This window comes from Equus asinus, chromosome 22, assembly GCF_041296235.1.
Source record: "Equus asinus isolate D_3611 breed Donkey chromosome 22, EquAss-T2T_v2, whole genome shotgun sequence".
Taxonomy (NCBI): domain Eukaryota; kingdom Metazoa; phylum Chordata; class Mammalia; order Perissodactyla; family Equidae; genus Equus; species Equus asinus.
In genome coordinates this window covers 60914873-60934267 of record NC_091811.1, presented here as the reverse complement: position 1 = coordinate 60934267, position 19395 = coordinate 60914873, and the positions used below count along the sequence as shown (strand labels likewise).

At 37.1% G+C, this 19395-nt stretch overlaps 1 protein-coding gene across 10 annotated transcripts in view; it reads right to left on the bottom strand.

The window, feature by feature from the left end:
• The window catches only part of SLC16A7 (solute carrier family 16 member 7), a 266294-nt gene that overhangs the window by 132022 nt on the left and 114877 nt on the right, over positions 1-19395 (bottom strand). For 3 of the 10 annotated variants that reach the window (XM_070495151.1, XM_070495155.1, XM_044755628.2), the window contains exons 2-3: positions 7204-7942; positions 4789-4965 (exon numbers count right to left, since the gene is read on the bottom strand). The exons of 4 other annotated variants lie outside the window; for them this stretch is intronic. The gene's annotated coding sequence lies outside the window, so the exon portion shown is untranslated. Of the gene's footprint in view, positions 1-4788; positions 4966-7203; positions 7943-12285; positions 12416-19395 lie in introns of those variants that run through there. 3 more of the 10 variants (XM_070495150.1, XM_070495152.1, XM_044755629.2) reach the window with 3 other exon arrangements.

The following is a 19395-nucleotide window of genomic DNA, read 5'->3' as shown; positions in this document are numbered from 1 at the left end:
ACTGGTCATCCGTATGGGAAAATATGGCACTAGGTTTTCCCCTCACACCATGCAGAAAAATGAACACCAAATGAACGACCATTCATGATAAAACAAAGCTGTAGCTGATCTATCCAATACAAGAGTCAATACCCAGAAGAGGATAATTAAATTTAAACATAAATTAATTAAAACTAAATTTAAAAATTTAGCTCCTCAATCACACTATTCACATTTCAAGTGTTCAGTAGTGACATGTGGCTAGTGGCTACTGTACTGGACAGTGCTAGATATAAAATATTTCCCTCAGTGTAGAAAAGCCTATTGGACTGTGCCAAGAGACATTTAGGATAGTATCTTTATGACCTTGGGGTTGGGAAGGATGTATTAAGCAAGAAATAACAAATAAAAGAGATTGAAATAATTGATAAATTCAACTATGAGAATTCAGAACTATTTATAAAAAGACACTATACAGAAAATGAAAATGAAAGCCTTAATCTGAAGGAAGGTATTTGTAATACGTACATACATTATCTACAGGATATATAAAGAACCCATATAAGCAATAAAAAGATAAGCAATCCTATACAAAAGTGGGCAAAAGACTCATCAGGTACTTCATTCTATTTGATAACAGAAAAAGACAATTACAGTCTGACTTATTTTATCTACTGTATAATAGATTGAAATGTTTGACAAATTTCCATATTCTATTTTAACTCACCAAGATTAACAGGGGAACAACAACCTATTTTTCAGCCTGGAAGGAAGATTATACTGGCTTAGACAGCAGCCCAGCAACATATAAGTAGGTTGATAATAATGTTTGAACATGTAATTAAATAGATACTTCTAATGTTAGCTTATCCTTCATTAAAAGACAGTTTTCTAGTTCACTTAACAATTTATCTTCACCTTATTTTGAGGACACAATAGAGTACTTGGGAGGCACACAGTCCATGTTCATAACCTTTTCAATCTGACTGTAGAATTTGCTAGTGACCAAGGCATTAATTTCATATTCACTTCAATCAGAATAATGAGAGAACACAAAGGTGTGTGTGATTGGAGAGTGGAATGGAAAAGCAGATAAAGTTATAAACATCTGAAGAAGTACTGAAAATAACACTGAAATGCATAGTTTCCTCAAACAAAGACAAATTCCTATCCCTGAATTAACATGAATAGATATTACTTTGTGCCCCATCAGCTCCCTTATCCAAAAAGAATGTGGGCAGGACAAAAAACAAATCACCCTTTCCTAGCTTGTATATAGAGAAAAAAAGGGTTTCATATTTTAAAACAAATTTTAAAAACTAATTTTTATGTACCTTAAAATGTGAAACAAAACTACATGCACACCACATAGCCACATGGTTGAATTTGCACTAAATCATAGTTTTAATCAAATTCTAAGAGAAGCATTAAAGGAATTTCAGCCTTTTATTCTGACATATTTTTAAAAATTAACTATATTAAACAGCTTCAAAATAATTCACCAAACAGCGACACATGGTAGTTTGATCACACTCAGACAGGGCAATGTGAGTATGAGCCAATGATTCTAGGAGACTTAATTTGTCAGAAAGAAATAAACAATGGGGAACACTGTGTGGATCCCAAGAGTTTATGACTTGATTTCACCTTTCAAGGTCCTTATAATCTAAGAATGAGAGGAAAACAATTAGTAGCTTGGCAATTCTGGTACAAGGTGAACAGTGTCAGATGAGCTGCACAGACAATGAGACATTCAAGTCAGACTGAAAATTAGAGGACATATGACAATTGCTAGTAACAATGAGGAAGAACCCATACCATGAATCAGGATCATGGCCCAGCGGATGGAGAGTGCATAATGCACGACAGCCCAAAGTGCAGGCAAGCCAGAAGGCATCAGACATGATCCACTCTAGGGTAGCAAGACTTCAGCTCCTGGGCTGAGGTTCAAGGACTCCTTGAAGGAGTCCCAAGGAAGGGGACTGTAAAGAAGATGGCAGTGCCCCAGTACTCAGAGAGGACTGGGGAACCAGAGATTTCTATAATCAATAATCAGAGTGTGGAGTCAGTCACACCCTAACAACAGAAGAATATGTGTTTGGGAAATTCAGGCTCATGAATGCAGACATGCGACTCACATTCTAAGAAAAAAATGGGGTCAAGACTTTAGAGAACAATGGTGGAGATCTATGGTGCACCAAGTCTTGAATCAGACTTGTTTTGGGGAAACACTGCCAAAAACTAAATCCTCCAGTTGTCAGTAACTAAGGGGCATTCCATTCTGGCCCAGTCTCACCACTTCCTAGGATCCTAGGCAGAGACCGTTTCATTATATATTCTGCCTCTAATCAGATTGGCCTGCCAAACCAGATTATGTCTGGGCTGGGCTTGTAAATACAATCAGTGGGCCAATTTTGCATAGCTAAAGCAAGCAGATGAAAGCCATAAGCTCAGACAATGGTGTGAAGGGTCATTTTTTAAAAATTAATATAAGGGTAATAAAAACTATTTCTCCCAGTTTGAAGAGGGTGAACTTTTGTGCATAATTTTCTGTTTCTGATTAATAATCCCATGTGCTTTCCCTTTTTAGGTGTATTCTTATTGTACATCTGATTTCTCTTCCTCACAAATGCTTGCCTCCTACTTCCTCCTCTGCCACACAGACTCTTACTCATTTTCTCTTGCCAATTTCCTATTTTCTGTCCCTTCCAAAGGAAACACGCATCCTAATTCTATCTTGTTGTCACAGGGGTAAAAGTACAGACGTTGTTCTTTTTGCAAACCCAAGAACAGGAAGTGACTAAACAGACTTAGTCATCAACTTCCCAGGCTAATGAAAATGTCAAGAGAAATGTTGTAACTTCTTGAGCACCCCATGGAAAAAACTGTGTTCTAAACCCAAAGGTAAGGCCACTTGGTTGATGCTTGCCTCCTTAATACTAATTCTAAGGCAGACCATATTGTGCTGTCTTCATATACAATCTCTCATAAACATACCTCATTATGAGTTCAATAATTACTTGGACTTTTTTCAGAGGAAATTGTTTTTATATGAAGCAGTAGATAATTTCCAGGTTGACTTGTTTTGTTTTGTATCAAGAATTCCAACAATGAATCTATAACATGCAGAGTTCTTTATGTAGGCAAAACTTAGAAGAATATAAATAAGCAAACCTTTTTCCTAGGCAGGGATCTACGGTTGCAAGAAATCAAAATCCACTCAATGTAACTTTAGGAAAAGGGGAGGGGAAAAATCAGTATCAACACAGACTTCAAAGGCAGACCTAAAGTGTTGTCAGGCAGTTGCCCTCTGTCTATATAAGGCCCTGATGGTTCAGGTGCTAAGAGTGTGACCTAAGTGTTGAAATGTGGAATCTGGGGTTAAAGTCTCTAGTCTCAAACATCATCTCTATTATTTACTAATTCTGTGAACTTTGGACTCACTTAATGACAGTGCCTTGGTTCTTTTTCTGTAAAAAAAGTAATAATGGGACCTATTGTTAAGTGTATGGATTAAACAAGATAACACATAGAAAGTGTTTAGGATAGCACCTGAGACTACAGGCACTTAATAAACCTAAGTCATTATGACAACATTACTATAATTGCTTGTTTTGAGCATATGCTCCACTCTCCTCTCTGGCAGCTTCTTCCATTTGTACATACACCAACATAGCCACCAGCTCAGAGTTAACGATACAACCGCTTCTGATTTACTCACCCTGTGTCACGTGATGTACAAGGGCTACCTTCACTAGAGCTGTAGATGGGGACAGGTTCCTGTAGTCTGTCAGCAGGGAGTCAAAGACCTGCCTTTCTGGTATGAATGTGGCCAATTCACAGATTAATTAAAATATAAAGAACACAATTCACAGGGACTTCCCCTCTAGGGCTAATATTAAAATACAATTACTAACAAGTGAAGCTGGTTAAGAAAAACAGGAGCTGCTTGTAAGATGGTGAGTTCACTGTCTGCCTGCAAATCTTTTAATTGAAGCTGGATAATCACTCTTCATGGATTCAGTAGGATTAATACACTGGGTGAAATACTGGGCTCAACAACCTCTAAATTTCTCGGAGTGCGTGCTTCAATTTATACAGATTGTGTAAACTCCGAGATATTCACTTGAAATGAAGTCTTCAGTGCAAACCTAGAACTTAAATTTCCCTTTGTTTGAATCCTACAAATGTGAAAACGAAAAGTGTACACCTTGTAAATCAGATTTGGTAAAGGCTAAACGTCTATTTCAACAGAAAGTATTTGGTAAAATCTTCACATTAAAGTGAGAAATCACTCAAAAATTTTAAAAGCTCATTTTAGATACATCTAACATGTAGAGTTTTTAGGGTAGTTGAAAAATAAAATGGATCCATGAAAATTTTCTTTATAATCAGCTATGGTAAGTGGGAATATATAGGAATAGAAAAATCACAAAATTACATCAGCATAAAATTCTACATAGCCAACTTCCAAGTAAAACATCATTTCTATCAAAGGCATCATTTATTATACCAAAATGTCACTGTAGATAGGTGATTCCCGTAAAATCAAGAAAAAAGTGAGTTGTGGGCAGGGAGAAGGTGATGGTGGTGTCAGTAATCAAGTTATAACCATTTCTGTTTGGAAGTTCTTGACTTTAAAATCTACGTTCACATTACCACCAGAACCACTATGAATAAGGGACAATCATGCACCATTAAGAGTCCCATTATTGAACAGGTAAGACTGCTAATTACTATGTATTTTGAATGTGGAAGGAAATATTCTATTTGAAAAGAATCAGCTTTCATAATCTTTATTTTCATTACCTTGGAGGGTACAGGAAGTGTGGAAGGAAAAGTCCAACATGCTGTTTTAGCAGATTAGCAAACAGTCAAATTTAGGAATCTTGTTCTTGTGCTTCTTGAATGCAGGTGACTTTTACTCATCTTTTAGCCCCATTACTGAGTACAACAGTATTTCTAACTTCACTCGTCTCAATCATGCTAAAAAGAATGGAATGAGATTATATGGAAACACAATTAGCAAAAAAATACTAAGCATGCATATTTTTAAGTCTACAATAATATAGCCATTTCTGCTGCTTAGCAGTGTAGTTTAACAAACGTTTCAGTATATGGTGAGAAAAATGATTTAGGAATGCTGAGTTGTGTGTTTAAGGAAATCTGTGAAGTCTGTTTAGCAGATAAGCATATAAATGGTATTGATAACTAAGCAATTCAGTGATATGGCTACAAGCTACAATAATATGGCTATAAAAGGTGAGATAGTTTGGGTTACAGATGCCAGCGAATAGCTACAATATTTTTTCCTTAATATTCCTGCAATACACACTAAATGTCTTTGCCTCCTATGAGGAAAAAAAAAAACCCATAGGATTACACAAAATTTGGCCAGTTAGTTAACAATGGTAAAATAAAGCTACATTTCAGTAATTAAGAACTTTTACCAGTAAAAGAGTTCAAAATTTTAGAACGTCTATATGTATGATGTGGCAATCCATAGAAACAAGGGGAACCAGATGTCAGCAAAATAAATGCTTGTTCTAATAATTTGAACCCCAAGATTTGGAAAGACAGAGTGATTCTATGACTAATAAACAAAATAACCGTAGTGACCTCCCATAGGATGTGTCCTTTTAGTCCCTAATAATGATGTTAGATTTAAATTATTTTAAGTTTATTAGGCCAGACCCCAGGTCTCAACAATTAATTCCTGACCTCAATAATGCCATTTACCATTTTGCTTTTACTATTGTTGATTATATCAATATTAAAATTTTAGTAACTCATGATCTTGATGTTTGTCATTTTATTATGAAACAGAGACAGTGGGAACCTAGTTTGATATGCATTGTGAAACACCTGACAACCTGTCACATGTTTAGCACTGTGAAAATGAAATCCAAGTTTAGTTACTCTTCAGGCACATTAAGGGCTTTTTAAATAATACTTTCAAAATTCTATTTTGTCTTCAACACAAAGGTCTTTCCTCAAGGCAATGTTTCCTAAATGGTGTTCTATAAAATTCCAATGCCATTAAATTCTCTTCATAAATGACATGAGTAATCAAATAAGTTTGGAACTTTCTGAACTTAGGCATTGCCTAAAGAGACTGTAGACCGGAGGCTAGCGCCTGTCCAAAGCTACGTAACATTTTATGAGTGTATTAATAATGATGGATGAGAAGGGTGCATATATTTAATAAGAAGAAACCATTTTGCCTTTATAAATCTTAGGAATGTGCACTAATTTAGGCAATATATTCATATGACTAAAGACCTGCAGAACAGAGCAATAATACATGCAGATTAAATTTTTTGATTCCACATTTTATGAAGAAACGGGCCTAACAATAATACTAAAAAAAACACAAGTGATTTGTCCTCACACTACACATTAACTCAAAATATTATGCATTATTAAAAAATTAAGATTATTTAATAAAGTTACCCATCCACCTCTCCAAAGAATTCATTTACGCCACAATACATAACAATTAAAATCTACAAACCCCTCACTTACCTTAAGTAAATTCTCAGACAGAATATGACTTTTAACTGGGTAATCGTGGTAAAAAATATGCTATTAAGTGTAATAGTAGAAATCAGTTCTGGTCACCTTTAAAATAATGAATGTTAGGGGAACTGTGAAAATAAATTACATTATCTCCTCATATAATAGGCTTATTCTGGGAATGCTGAAATCCCTTTCATTTCCATGGACTATACCTTTCACCAGAAGAAAAGTGACACAGTTCCCCTTTCTCATTCTGTTGAACACTACTTCTTACCCTTACTAACAGTTGACTTGAGACAACTTGAATAACTAAGGAAAAGAATCAAGCAGAGTCTTAAGAAAATGACAGGGTTATTTTTACACAGTACAAGGCAAATAAGGTAACTTAAAAATCGACTCAGGATATTTCTTTTTTGTATTTGTGAAAAATATCTAATGATATTTTTTCATTAAAAAACTAAGATATCTATCAAAATTTAAAATAAATTCAGGAAAAACTAAGAGCTTACTTAAAGAGGATAAATGCAAATTTAGACACTTTTGGTGGTCTACCCAGAATATTGAATTGCATGACAAATGATTTTTGCTGCTGTTGTCTAGTTTTTTTAGTTTTTGTTCAAAGTAAATGCTGAAATGCTTTGGTCAGAAGCAAAAGAGAATTCCCATAAAAAGATGTTATTTAGGTACTATCAGGGTGCTTCCTACCTTCAGTAAATACTTTCATAAGTGCCTCCAATTCTTCTGTTATATTAGAAGTACAATGCTGTACAATGAAATCTCCACGTTGTATTTAGACCTAAAGGTTACAGGCCGGGGGTGGTAAAGCAACCAGCCAGTTCCTTAGGCATCACGCTGTTGCTTGTCCTTTTTGCTTTCCTTTGTCAGTCTGGCTTCTGGCAACTGTTAGGTTCCCGTGACCATTATTTGTAGTGTCCCCTTCCAGGAAAACTGAAGGGCATTTCAAGGAACAGTCACTACTAGGTCCTGGGCAGAGCCAATGCCAAGATCCAACAGAGGCAAGTCATGGACCAGAAACCAGGCCAGAGTCCAAGCTGAGGCGACAAGCAGGCTTCAACAGGTGCATCTTTTTAGACTCTTTAGCACTTGAGAGTTCACAGGACAAATCCACATCATGTGAGCAAGGTGAAGTCCAGCGGGCACGGGGGTCAGCTACAGTGTCTTTATGTCAGTGAAGACACTGTTTCAGCAACGAGCCGAAGGCAGATTTCTGCAACAATGGCAACACCATCTATGATACTTCAAGAGCAGGAATAGTCACCAAAGATAAGAATGCCTGATAACTTTGCCTGTACCATTACTGGCGCAATTGTGTGACTCCACAGTATGTCGGTTTCACAGAGGCAGCAAACTCAGCATCTGAATGTTTGCCAGTGTTGGCACACACTTCTCTCCATCTACCTGCTTTCACCCCATCAGGAAACCCCTCACATAAGAGATGGTAAAGAGAAAATAAAAAAGGTAAAAGTCAATGTCAAATGAAGGAGAAATTTTTTATTTGTGATCACTGGCATATTTGAAACAAAAATTATACTAAAAAATGGAGAGATTATGGAGTTGGTTTTTTTTTTTCAATTTTCAGATTTCTAGGAATTTGAGAGCCTTCCCAGGAATGTAGAAAGGAGATGGCTGCTTAGGCAAAGAATATAAAATTTTTTAAAACTGACGCCTTTTAATAACATGGAGAACACATCAGAACCACTTCCTTTGAAACTATGAATGATTTGATTACAAAAGATGGTCCTTTTCAGGAGCCAATTTACTACCGTCCATGTAAAAACTTTTCTCACCCTAACAGACCTAATGATATCCGGGGATATCATATTTTAATTCAGGATTAATTAATAATCCTTAAAAGGATTACTGGTCATAATCCTAGCATGTTTTCAACTTTCAATCTCTATAGAAGAATCTCTCTGCATACAGGAATACCTCATTTGAAAAACTTCTCTTTGTTTGAAGTATGGGCCTTACACTCTTACTTTTAGTAAACTACAACTTAAATCCTATAGATTGTCTAAAAAATAGATGGTTTATGCTCCTAGTCTTCCATAAAAGTGTTCATTTAACAATGGAGCATTTCCTGCTTTCCCCATCAACTCTCTCTCATAAAACCCTATTCAGTCGGTAGTGATAATACCTGGTCATTTTCCCACATCTCCTGGATTGGATCCCTTTTTGGAGTCAAGGAAGGGATATTTTAATTGCAATGCATAAATTATATTCTCTTGTCAACTATAAAGAAAAGTCCCACTCACATTGTGAGAGTGTTAGACACAACAAAGCCTTGATAAACAAGACACACCGTTCCACTCAACGGCCTCACATTTGAAACGTGTAGTATCTCAACCATGTGTTTTGCAGTTCTGTTTTACTATGAAAGAAACCCATTTTTAAACATTAATGCTGAAATTTCAGCTGAATGTACCCGTTCCTATTACAAGGCTATGGTTAAGAGCTAAATTGCTTATAACGGAGGGACCTCCCAAATCCCTCTGAAATGGGCTTCAGATTTTATTCACTCTTATGTTGAATTTCAAATCATAATGAAGTTCTGGTATTTTAACGAACCAATTATTACTAAGATTTTTTAAATGTGAATAGTTTTTCTTATTAAGGTATAATTGCAGCCGAATGTACCTGTTTAATAAAACACAATCAAGTACTCAAAAAAGAGTTAAACACCACCCATCTCTTATTTGCTTTGGCATATAAGAAGCGCACATGTTAAAAAACAGCAGGAAGTACAGCCATGTGAAGGGTCTGTGGGTGTTCACTGTATTATTGTGGCAACTTTTCTATGTTTGAAAATTTTCAAAATAAAACAACATACAGGGCCAGCCCCAGTGGCCTAGTGGTTAAGTGCAGCACACTGTGCTTTGGTGGCCCGGGTTCAGCTCCCAGGCGCTCCTACACTGCTCTGTTAGCAGCCATGCTGTCCTGGTGGCCCACATACTAAAAATAGAGGAAGATTGCCATGGATGTTAATGTTAGACCAGGACAAATCTTCCTCAGCCAAAAAAAAACCAAAAAACAAAAAAAACCCAGTAAAACAATACTCAAAACCCAATTATTTAAACATAGCCCGAATTCAACAGCGTCATCCACGTCTGCTTGATTTCTTGGTACTAACATCAGTCCCAACATACACAGTTCATAGAGTAGACATTTTGGAAAGGATTATGAATGTGTGCTCTGGTCTGAATGTTTGTGGCCCCCCAGTTCACACGCTGAAATTCTAATGCACAATGTGATGGTGTTAGGAGGTGGGGCCTTTGTGAGGTACTTGGGTCAGGATGGGGGACCCCTCATGAACAGGATTACTGCTCTTCTAAAGGAGATCCCCCAGGGCTCCCTTCCTCCCTGTGAGGATACAACTAGAAGTCTGCAACCCAGAAGAAGCCCCTCACCCAAGATGCCAGCACCCTGATCTCGGACTTCCAGCTCCCAGCACCGTGAGAAGTAAATTTCTGTTGTCTACAAGCTATCCTGTCTGTGGTACTTTGTTACAGCAGCCTGAGCAGACTGAGTTAATGTGGAAGAGGGACAAAATAAAATTTTGCCAACGTTTTTCTCGTCCTTTTAAATTTGTCTTTTGTTTTTTGAGAAAGACTTCCAGGTGCAGTTTGAAATTTAAAAATATGATTTTTTTAAAATTAGCACATTTTAAAAGGACAGAATCCTAAGTAGTTCTTTGTTGTCTTCCCCATAATCTCCCTTTTCTATAAAACACGTGTGAAAAGGGAGGATACTCCCCTACCTGGGAAGACCACATGGAATAGAGGGAAAACGTGGATTTTGGAAATAGAGTTTTGTTACCTAACCCGCCTGAGACGTCAGATGCTTCCTTTGCATCCTGAATCAGTGATAACGATGCCCAGATATAGGGCTGCTGAGGCCCTATGTGTGTGAGGTGATACACAGAGAGCCCCAGGGCCACATCTCTCAGCACCAAGGATGTTATCTGCCTTCTCTTTCCCCTTTTCCAATTCCAAAACTCTGAGTGTGTAACTCCTTTTGAAAAGCCTTAGAACACCAAGAGAATACTAAAAAATTACATTTTCAAGTTTAGAGATTTTAGACCACAACTCAATATCTGAATGTATAGCTAAGGAGGCATTAGTATTATTGCTTCAAGACAAAAAAAGAATAAAATAAGAGGCCTAAGAAGAAGGGAAATAATTTTAAAGAGCGTTTAGACTATAAAAGTTGGATGAGACATTCATTCTTAAATGAAAGTCGTAAACCAAATATGTATAATAATTTTGATCATAAATACTGAAGTATCTCAATGAACAGTAGTAATTAGGCTTTTAAGCATTTAAAATAACGTATTTTTTTTAAATTGGTGATACATCTATAGACGTGTCTCTTCCCTTTCTTGGAACATTTGAAAACAAACATAGATAATGGGCCCAGGTATCTTACTGAGATAGAGGAACAAATCTATGTTATTGATAAAAATAAAATTAAAAAACAATACAGATTTGCAAGTCTCCTCACTGAAGTATTTTTTTCTTAAATGAACAGTGTATATTACTTAGAAAATTAATGATAAAAACAGGAAATGGTTTTTAGATGAGCTTTAGATCTGATGTCTGTAACCCCTCCTGTGTGTAACTAATGTTCTCAGGGCACAAGTGGCCAGGTGACTCTCCACAGAGATGCTAATGTGGCCCACGGGACGGACTTACATTTTGTTATACTCCCTGCGGCTTCTTCTGAATCATTCACCTTTTCCTATCTACTTATTATTTTGTGATATCCATTAGTGATATGCAAATATTTCTGCAGTATCTGCCGCTTTTGAAATTCAGAAAAAGAAACTGGTATTAAGTTGCACTGATTCTCTCTCTTTCCTCTTAAACAGGCCATTTCTTTAGGAAAGTGCATTCAAGCACTTTATTGCATACTGAGGACACCATGAATACAAGGTAGGGATGCTAAAGAAAAACAAGGGAAAAAAAAGGACATTACAAACAGTTGAACATTAAAAGGCAAAAAAAAGAGAGAAAAGGAGTTGTGGACAGAAAGTGACAGAAACAGAAAGAAAGGGTAAAGAAAGTTCTGGTCCAATAAAATAGTATTTTCAATAAAAATTTGCAGGAACATTTGTAACAAGAACAGACTCAATTTTTATAAAAATATGGCACAATGCTTGTAACAGAAAAGAATTAAGTTACATAATAGAACAAATCGGCAAATTCACTTGGTTTACATTTCTGAAAGCCCATTCCTAACTACGTTCTGGCTCCAAAAGTTTCTCTTTTTATAAAAGTCAATTTCTTGCTCATATTGGGTAAAGCGCATCTATTTACTAGTATTGTGCTCTTAAGGCAATTATTTGTTCCATCTGTTCCTTAGTGTTCTCTTCTATAAAATGGGAATAATAACATCTACTTCATGGGGCACATGTAAGTTTCTAATGAGATAAGTTATGAAAAGTTCTGGCACGATGCTGGCACTTAGCTGTATGCTCAATATCTAGTATTTTTTATTATAACTAGTGATTAGCAAAAATTATTAATGTATGTCCAGTATGCACGTACTTTATGAAGGTAGAGATAACATGGGAGAAAAAAAATATTTTCTGTCCTCAACAAAAATAACCAATTTTATCAAATGAATAAATGTTCTAGATGGACACATGGACTACATTTTAATATCACAGATTATTGAATAAAACAAAAATCTTATTTTTAAATAGTTCACCAATTGATTCAAATGTCTTACCGAGTTTAAGAATCACTGTTCTAGATGAATACTTACAAAAAGTACCCTCACAGGCAGGGGCTGGCCTTGGGGCACAGCGGTCAAGCTCCCGTGCTCTGCTTCTGCGGCCCGGGGTTCCCCAGGTCAGATCCCCGGTGCAGACCTATGCACCACTTATCAAGCCATGCTGTGGCAGGCGTCCCACATATAAAATGGAGAAAGATGGGCACAGATGTTAGCTCAGGGCTAATCTTCCTCAAAAAGAAAAAGTACCTTCCTAGACAAATGGTTATAATAGTCTATGAATTACACATAGTAACATGATCCTTATACTTCTGCAGACTTCTGTTTTTATCCATGTTTGCTGTTGCTTTTGAGTTTTATGGCACTTACAATGACCATCTCCTCTTTTCACTTAAAGACTACCCATCTCTCAGCTCCAAAGCCTTTCCACTTCTTTCATAAAAGCCTTCTTGGTTCCTCTATCACACAGTAAAGTCTCCTTCTTCTGAAATTCTAGAGCAGAAGTCAACACATATTTTTCTCTAAAGTGCCAGATACTAAATATTCTAGGCTTTGTAGACTAAGTCACAACTATCCAATTCTGCCCTTCAGCAGGAAAGCGGCCACAGAAAATATAGAAACAAATAAGTGTGGCTGTATTCCAGTACTTTACTTATGCAAACAGGCATAGGGCTGGATACGGCCCAAGGGCTACAGTTTGTCAACCGCTGTCCTAGATGATCACTGCTCTCTATCATTTATTTTGACACTTAACCCTATTCTGGATTGTTCCTTTAATTAGACATACACAAAGAGTATCTCTGAAATTACAGTCTCCTCCAGGGGTCAGGAAAGACGTCTTACATTCTTTTCATGTTTCTATGCAGAGTATTCCCAAAGCAATGCTTCATTATTTACTGATTCAAATTGATTTCAGATATGGGAACGAGATCTGGTTTCCATTAGCATCTTACCTGCATTGAAATGTCTACTGAGGCATTGATTCCTGGCGTTCTCTAATGGGCAGCCTCATCTTGATGAGCCTTTATTATTTTTATCTCTAAATGAATATAATCTATCTTACATGATAATAAGGATTAGAAATGCTGCATAGAAAAGATCAGACACATAAGAGGCACTTAAATGGTATCAATAATTATGTTGGCCCACGTTTTGTGTTTTAAGATGAATAAATATCTCTACATCATGATAATAGAATGATTATTGTCTTTCTCTTTGTGGTAGTTTTTAAATGTGCTCATGGGTACTACCCTATGTAAGTGGAAAGTAAGGCATTCCCACCTTAAAACTCCCTTGGAATGTAGTCCCAATGGATATTATTAACTTTGTGGCTAAGTGAAAAATTCAGCACTTAAATATTTTTGTAGCATCAATATCAGTGCTTGAGTGTCTTCCTACATGTGCCAAAAATCGGAGTTCCGTCCATATTGAAAAGACCCACATTACTGTAAAGTCAATGAGTTGTTGTTGTTTTATGAATCTCCTACTTGGCTCAAGTTGTGAACTGTAATAATATAAATCATAAGTACTTGTGCACAGAAGAGAATTCCTCAAGAATAAAGAGTCTCTGCTTCAAAAAGGTGCCAAAAATGGAGGTAGAGATAAAAGCAAAATGATTATGATTACTGTTTCTTGGTTACGTGCATTATTTATTTACTACCCAACAAAAACCCCGTGATATGGGTTTTATTGTTCTCATTTTTAAAAATGAGGAAACTGGGGCTTCTGAAGGTTTACATATCTTGATTTTGGTTAAACAGCTTAGAAGTGGCTAAGTCAAAATTCCGTCAAGGTCTATCGGTCTCTTTCTCTGCAAGGCCTCTGATCTAACATGTGACACTGAGACAGATAAAAAAAGGAGAAGAGAGAAAAGAACTACAGAACGAGATGCACCACAGAGAGAAGATGGCACCGGAGGTCTACAAAAAGTTGATTGAAGGACGTAAATTGCTTAACCATGTTTTGAGAATACGTTCCATTATTCTGTGTGACTCAAGACTAAAAGGAACTTATCCGTTTTACTCCCAGCCATCTCTCTAACATCTAAAATGATGTCTGGAGCACAATGACGTCTGAATAAATGGTTGTTAAAGAATTGTATTCTCTGCCTTGAAGTTTGTCCGAGGCTTTATTCAAAATCCCGCTTCACAGCAAATGTGACATATACACATCCATGAGAATTCACCAGACCCCACTCCATCACGCACCCACTGGCGCCCACAGCCCGCGGATTCCACAGGAGTCCCACCATCTCCACGTACAATCCACTCCTACTAGCTTGCAACCAGCACTGGAGGGATCACGTTCTCTACTTACCATGCCTTCGGTCCCCACTGTTTCTCAGCCTCCCTGAGTTCACAGCAGTGAGAGAGCATCACTTTCTCTAAGCTTTCTAGTTTGGTTCCAGATACTTCCTTCTAACAGTAAGGAAACCTTATCATCCTGCTGACTCTGTGTTTTAACAGATCAAAACCCACTATACTTGATCAGTCTTTTTTTTTTTTAACATTTCTCAAACTTCCTTCCTCTAGAACCTCTTAAAATCCACTGCAGCACTGAACTATTTTAAAATACTAATACTGGAAAGGTATATTGTGGGTAGCAGATTCAAATCTAGACCCTCCACTGACAATGAGTGTAATCTTGGGCAAGATACTTCACCTTCACGTCCTAATTCCCTCATTTGTAAAATGAAGGCCATAATACTACTTCCCCATAAGGTTTGGAGGATTAAATTAGTTGAAACATGTAAAATGATGCATGGCATATTGAAGTGTTCAGTAAAGGCAAGCTGTTTTTACTCAAAAATTATCCCTATAGATTTACCTAATAGCCACTTCTTTGGTCCAGTATCTCTAAACTCACTTATCATTACACACACACATACACACACGGCATGTTTGTTGTTTTACCTCTTATGGCATTAATCTACAACGGAGGATAATTGTACCTAGTGGCTAATATCCAATTGTAACCAAAATCTAAAGTGGGCTTTCCTTCGTTCCTTCCTTCTTGTCAATGATTCATTCATTTATTCATCCACTACACTGAGAGCCACAGAGAGAAAATGTTCAGCCCTGAGACAACAGTGGGTTCTTCCAGAGGTTGGTCCCTCTATACACTTTTATTTCCCACCTTCTGATTTCATCTGGAAAGAGATGATATTGATGGCTAGTTGGGTCATGAACAAGAGTTCAAACATTTATATTCATAAACAACCATTTTCATCCTTGAACTATTCTGCACATTTCTGGACTTTCCTAAACTGGAATGCCTCCAAAACTACAGCGGCCCTAAAAAAACAGCTTAACCAGGTCATGTAAAGAACAGGTAGGAAAACTGAGTATGTTAAATTGATAGAGAAAATATAAGACATTTGAGTTGTCACCATATATGTCCAGGCTGTCTATCAACCTGGAAAGGGATTTATTTTGTGTGGCCCCAGAAAGCAGAGTAAGGAAGGACTCCGGGAGAAGAATTTAGTCACAATTGGAAATGTCTTGAAAAGAACAAGCTGCCTCAGTGTGCATCCTAGAAATAAACAACAGAGGGCGGTTTATTGAAGATGCTGAAGAAACAATACATAAAAGTGGAAACAGATGTCCTCTAAGTTCCTTGCAACTCCATAATTCACCAAAGCACTAAAGGATATGTAAATGTGGACATATTATTCCTGACATCCGGGAATTTTTAGTACACGGAGACACGAAGACCTATACACATGTAATTGTAATAAAATGTTTAAAACAAATAAGACAAATTATACAAGCAATGCTACTGAAATTTCAGAAAACCTTCTTCCACTGATCCAGAGGCCTCAGGGGAACTTGGAACACGGTGTTTAAGCTCAGCCTCGAAGGTGAGGTGAAAGCTAGACATGGAAATAGCAGGAAGTCAGAGCATTTCAAGATGAAAGAAGAGCATGACCAAAAGTACAGTGTTACGAAGGTGAATGAGGCACAGGGGACAGTTCAATTTCACTTGAGTATGGTAGCAGTGGGAGATGAGCCTGGGAAAGCTTTTAGGAATTAGGAAGACTGAAATGTTGGTCTTAGACCTAAGGAATGGGAGTCAACAAAGTGTTATTTACGTGTAGGTAAAGGAGACGTACTTCAGTAGGACCATGTGGTGGCATGTGCAGAATGAACTGGTAGAGTGAAAGATAAGAGGTGAGAAGACCCACTAAGACACTATGACGTGACTCTAGGTCATATGTCAAAAGTGCCTGAACTCTGTGGGAGCATCAGAAAAGAGGCAAGAGGTGAAAGAAGTATTTTGGATGTACAATTGTCAGGTCTTAGCAACTGACTGTGAGATGCAGGGTCGGGGGAGGGGGGTCTCAAAAGCTTCTAGACTAGAATGCTAGCAATGGGAACAAGAGAAGGAATTCACAGAAAGTTCAGAAGAGACCAAAGAATGCTGGTCATATTGGCAGCACAGAAAAGGGGAGCTGTCCAGCAGGCATAGGAAAGGTCTGCCTGGATCTCACGGTCAAGGCTGAAGATAATGATGGGAGTTATGCCTACTGAGGTGAAAGGAGAGGCCAAGAGAGGATAAGCTTGGCCAATGGGTTGAATATACACAAAAGAAAAACTCATAGCAGAAACTGAGCAACACATCCTTTCGTGAGTAGGAGGTGAAAGGAGAGCCGAAAAAGGAGCTGCAGAGGAGCAGTCAAGAAGTAAGAGGAGAAGAAAAACCACATCGAAGAGGAGTTTCAGGAGCAGCAGGTGCCAACACTGCCAAAGGCTGTTGACGGTTTAAAGGAAATGAAGATGTGGAGATTAGGAGGTCAATGATAACCTGATTATTAAACGTTAATACTTAATATGCCTTATACGAAATAATTCATTCCTTCAAATCAAAGTATTTTCAGATAAGATTATTCTTTTTATTCTTTGAGGGAAAACAAGAAAATTTCTCATGTGAAGATACTCTGATCTCAAGGATAATTGCCTCAAACATTCTCAATTTGATCCTATTGGCCAGGAGTTTTGAACCACATCTAGTCCCATTCTTCCAAGAGGTATATTTAAATGTAGGGAGCACATGTGCTAACTATAATGACTGAGGAGAAGCTATCAGCACATGGAGAACAAGGCCACGGACACTAAACTTCCTATAATGAAAGAGGCATTCCCACACAATGTCCTGCCAAAAATGCCAAGTGTCACCTGCTGAGAAACCCTATCACATGATGCTATTTGTCACTGAATGCACCTTTTGCATAGTTGAGAAGAACTGACAGAAGTTTGGACTCTGAAATTTTGGAGAATCAATTCTAAAATAAGGTAAATATAATTAATATAGTTCATGCTTTAGAAACTTTTCAAGCAAATGTATGCCTTTTAGCTTTACTGTTTATTCATATCTAATCTAGTTCCAAAAGAAATAGGTCTTTAAGCAAATTACTTAGTAGGGCAGCTGCTTCTTATAAATTATAATTCTTCCACATGTTACCTCTAATCAGAATCTGATTAGGGGTATACGTGATTAATAAGAATACATTTCACTGCGTTATTAGGTGAGGAAAAAGTGAATGATTGAAATAAAATGCTTTCTAAAACAAATCAACGTTTTAACTGAACTTTATTTATCTAAACAAATATTTCTCATTTTCACCACTCATACTAAATATTTTCAACTGAAAATTGCTGTTTTAATGCCAAGTTTTACCAAAAATTAATCAATAGTTTAGATAACTGAATCACTTAGATATTTTGCTGGGCTTATCCTAACTGTACATAACTTTTAACAAAAATATCTTTCCAGCAGCAACTTGTAGCTGCCACTCAAATGCTTTGTAAGACATTTATGAATTCATTTGAGATTTCAATAATTATTAAGGAAAACATTTGCAAGAGAGTGTCGGTATTAGGACCAGAAAATTGTTTTCAAAAATACTTGCACCCTTATTAACATTGTTATTTATGAATATGTTGAAAACACCCTTGGTACCGCCTAGTTGGACTAGTTTATCATAGTCAAGTTCAATTGGCTTAATTCGTGGGTAAGCTTTCTCTGTAAGTTAAAAAAAAAAAAGTTCTGTTACTCACTGACACTTAGTATGCAGTTGTTTCTCAACACATTTCCTAATCACTCTGATCCAAAGTTTTGAGAAAGCCTGTGACAAACCAGGATGACCTCTCAGACAATGTGGGTCCATTTAACAGTTTATTACGCAATCCAACAGTTATGCCATCTAAGGGAAACGTGGTATTTCAAAGTTTCACGAAAGATTTGTTAAGAATAAGTCAGTGATCCTTGTAACAACTGAACAGCCTTAAGGCCAAATATTTAATACCTAACACTAGCCAACACATATTGAGCTATTTCCACACATGTGCTGACCACAGTGCTAACTAATTACTTCACAGATATTATCTCATTTAGTCTTTACCACCAACATATGGAATTGATTATTATCTTCTTTTCACACAGGAAAAATCTCAAATTTAGAGAGGTTTTTACACACGAAGAAACTAAGATTTTGAGAGGTTTATTAGCGAACAGTTTTTTGCCAACTCTAGCCAACAAGTGGCAGGGCGAAGATCAATACCCAGACTTCAGAGCCCTGCCTTTAGACTCTGCCCAGTCCCACCCCAGAGACCTGGGTCCAACAGGGGTTCCCAGATGAATCACGTGATGTCTCTACTCTCAAGGACCGTATGGCCTAGGAAAAGAGATAGGATGCCTACCCAAATAATTATAATTCAAGGTAAAACATCGTAATTGGCCTAAGAGAAGTCCAAATCTTGTTACAAGGCAGTTCAGATGAACACAGATTACTTCAAGATAAGGGAACCAGGAGCAAATTTTTTCTTTGGGATGGGTTATGTGGAAGGAGGGGGATGAAGGGCAGTAAAGGGACATAATTAGTATTTGCTGCACACCATTCTACTTGTCAGGTCTAGTAGAAGACTCGTTACATTTGTTATCTTCTTTGGTGTTCACAATAACCATATAACCGTATCAGTATTACCCTCACATTGCATAAGACTAAGTCAACAACCAGTGGCTTAACTGAAATGGAAGCCAGAACCCCTGAAGGATGACCTGTCCATTTTTTTTGGTCCACCTTGAGCAGGTTTCTTTTTGATGTTTATGTGGGTATATGCAACTTTTGCAAATTTGTCAGCCCAA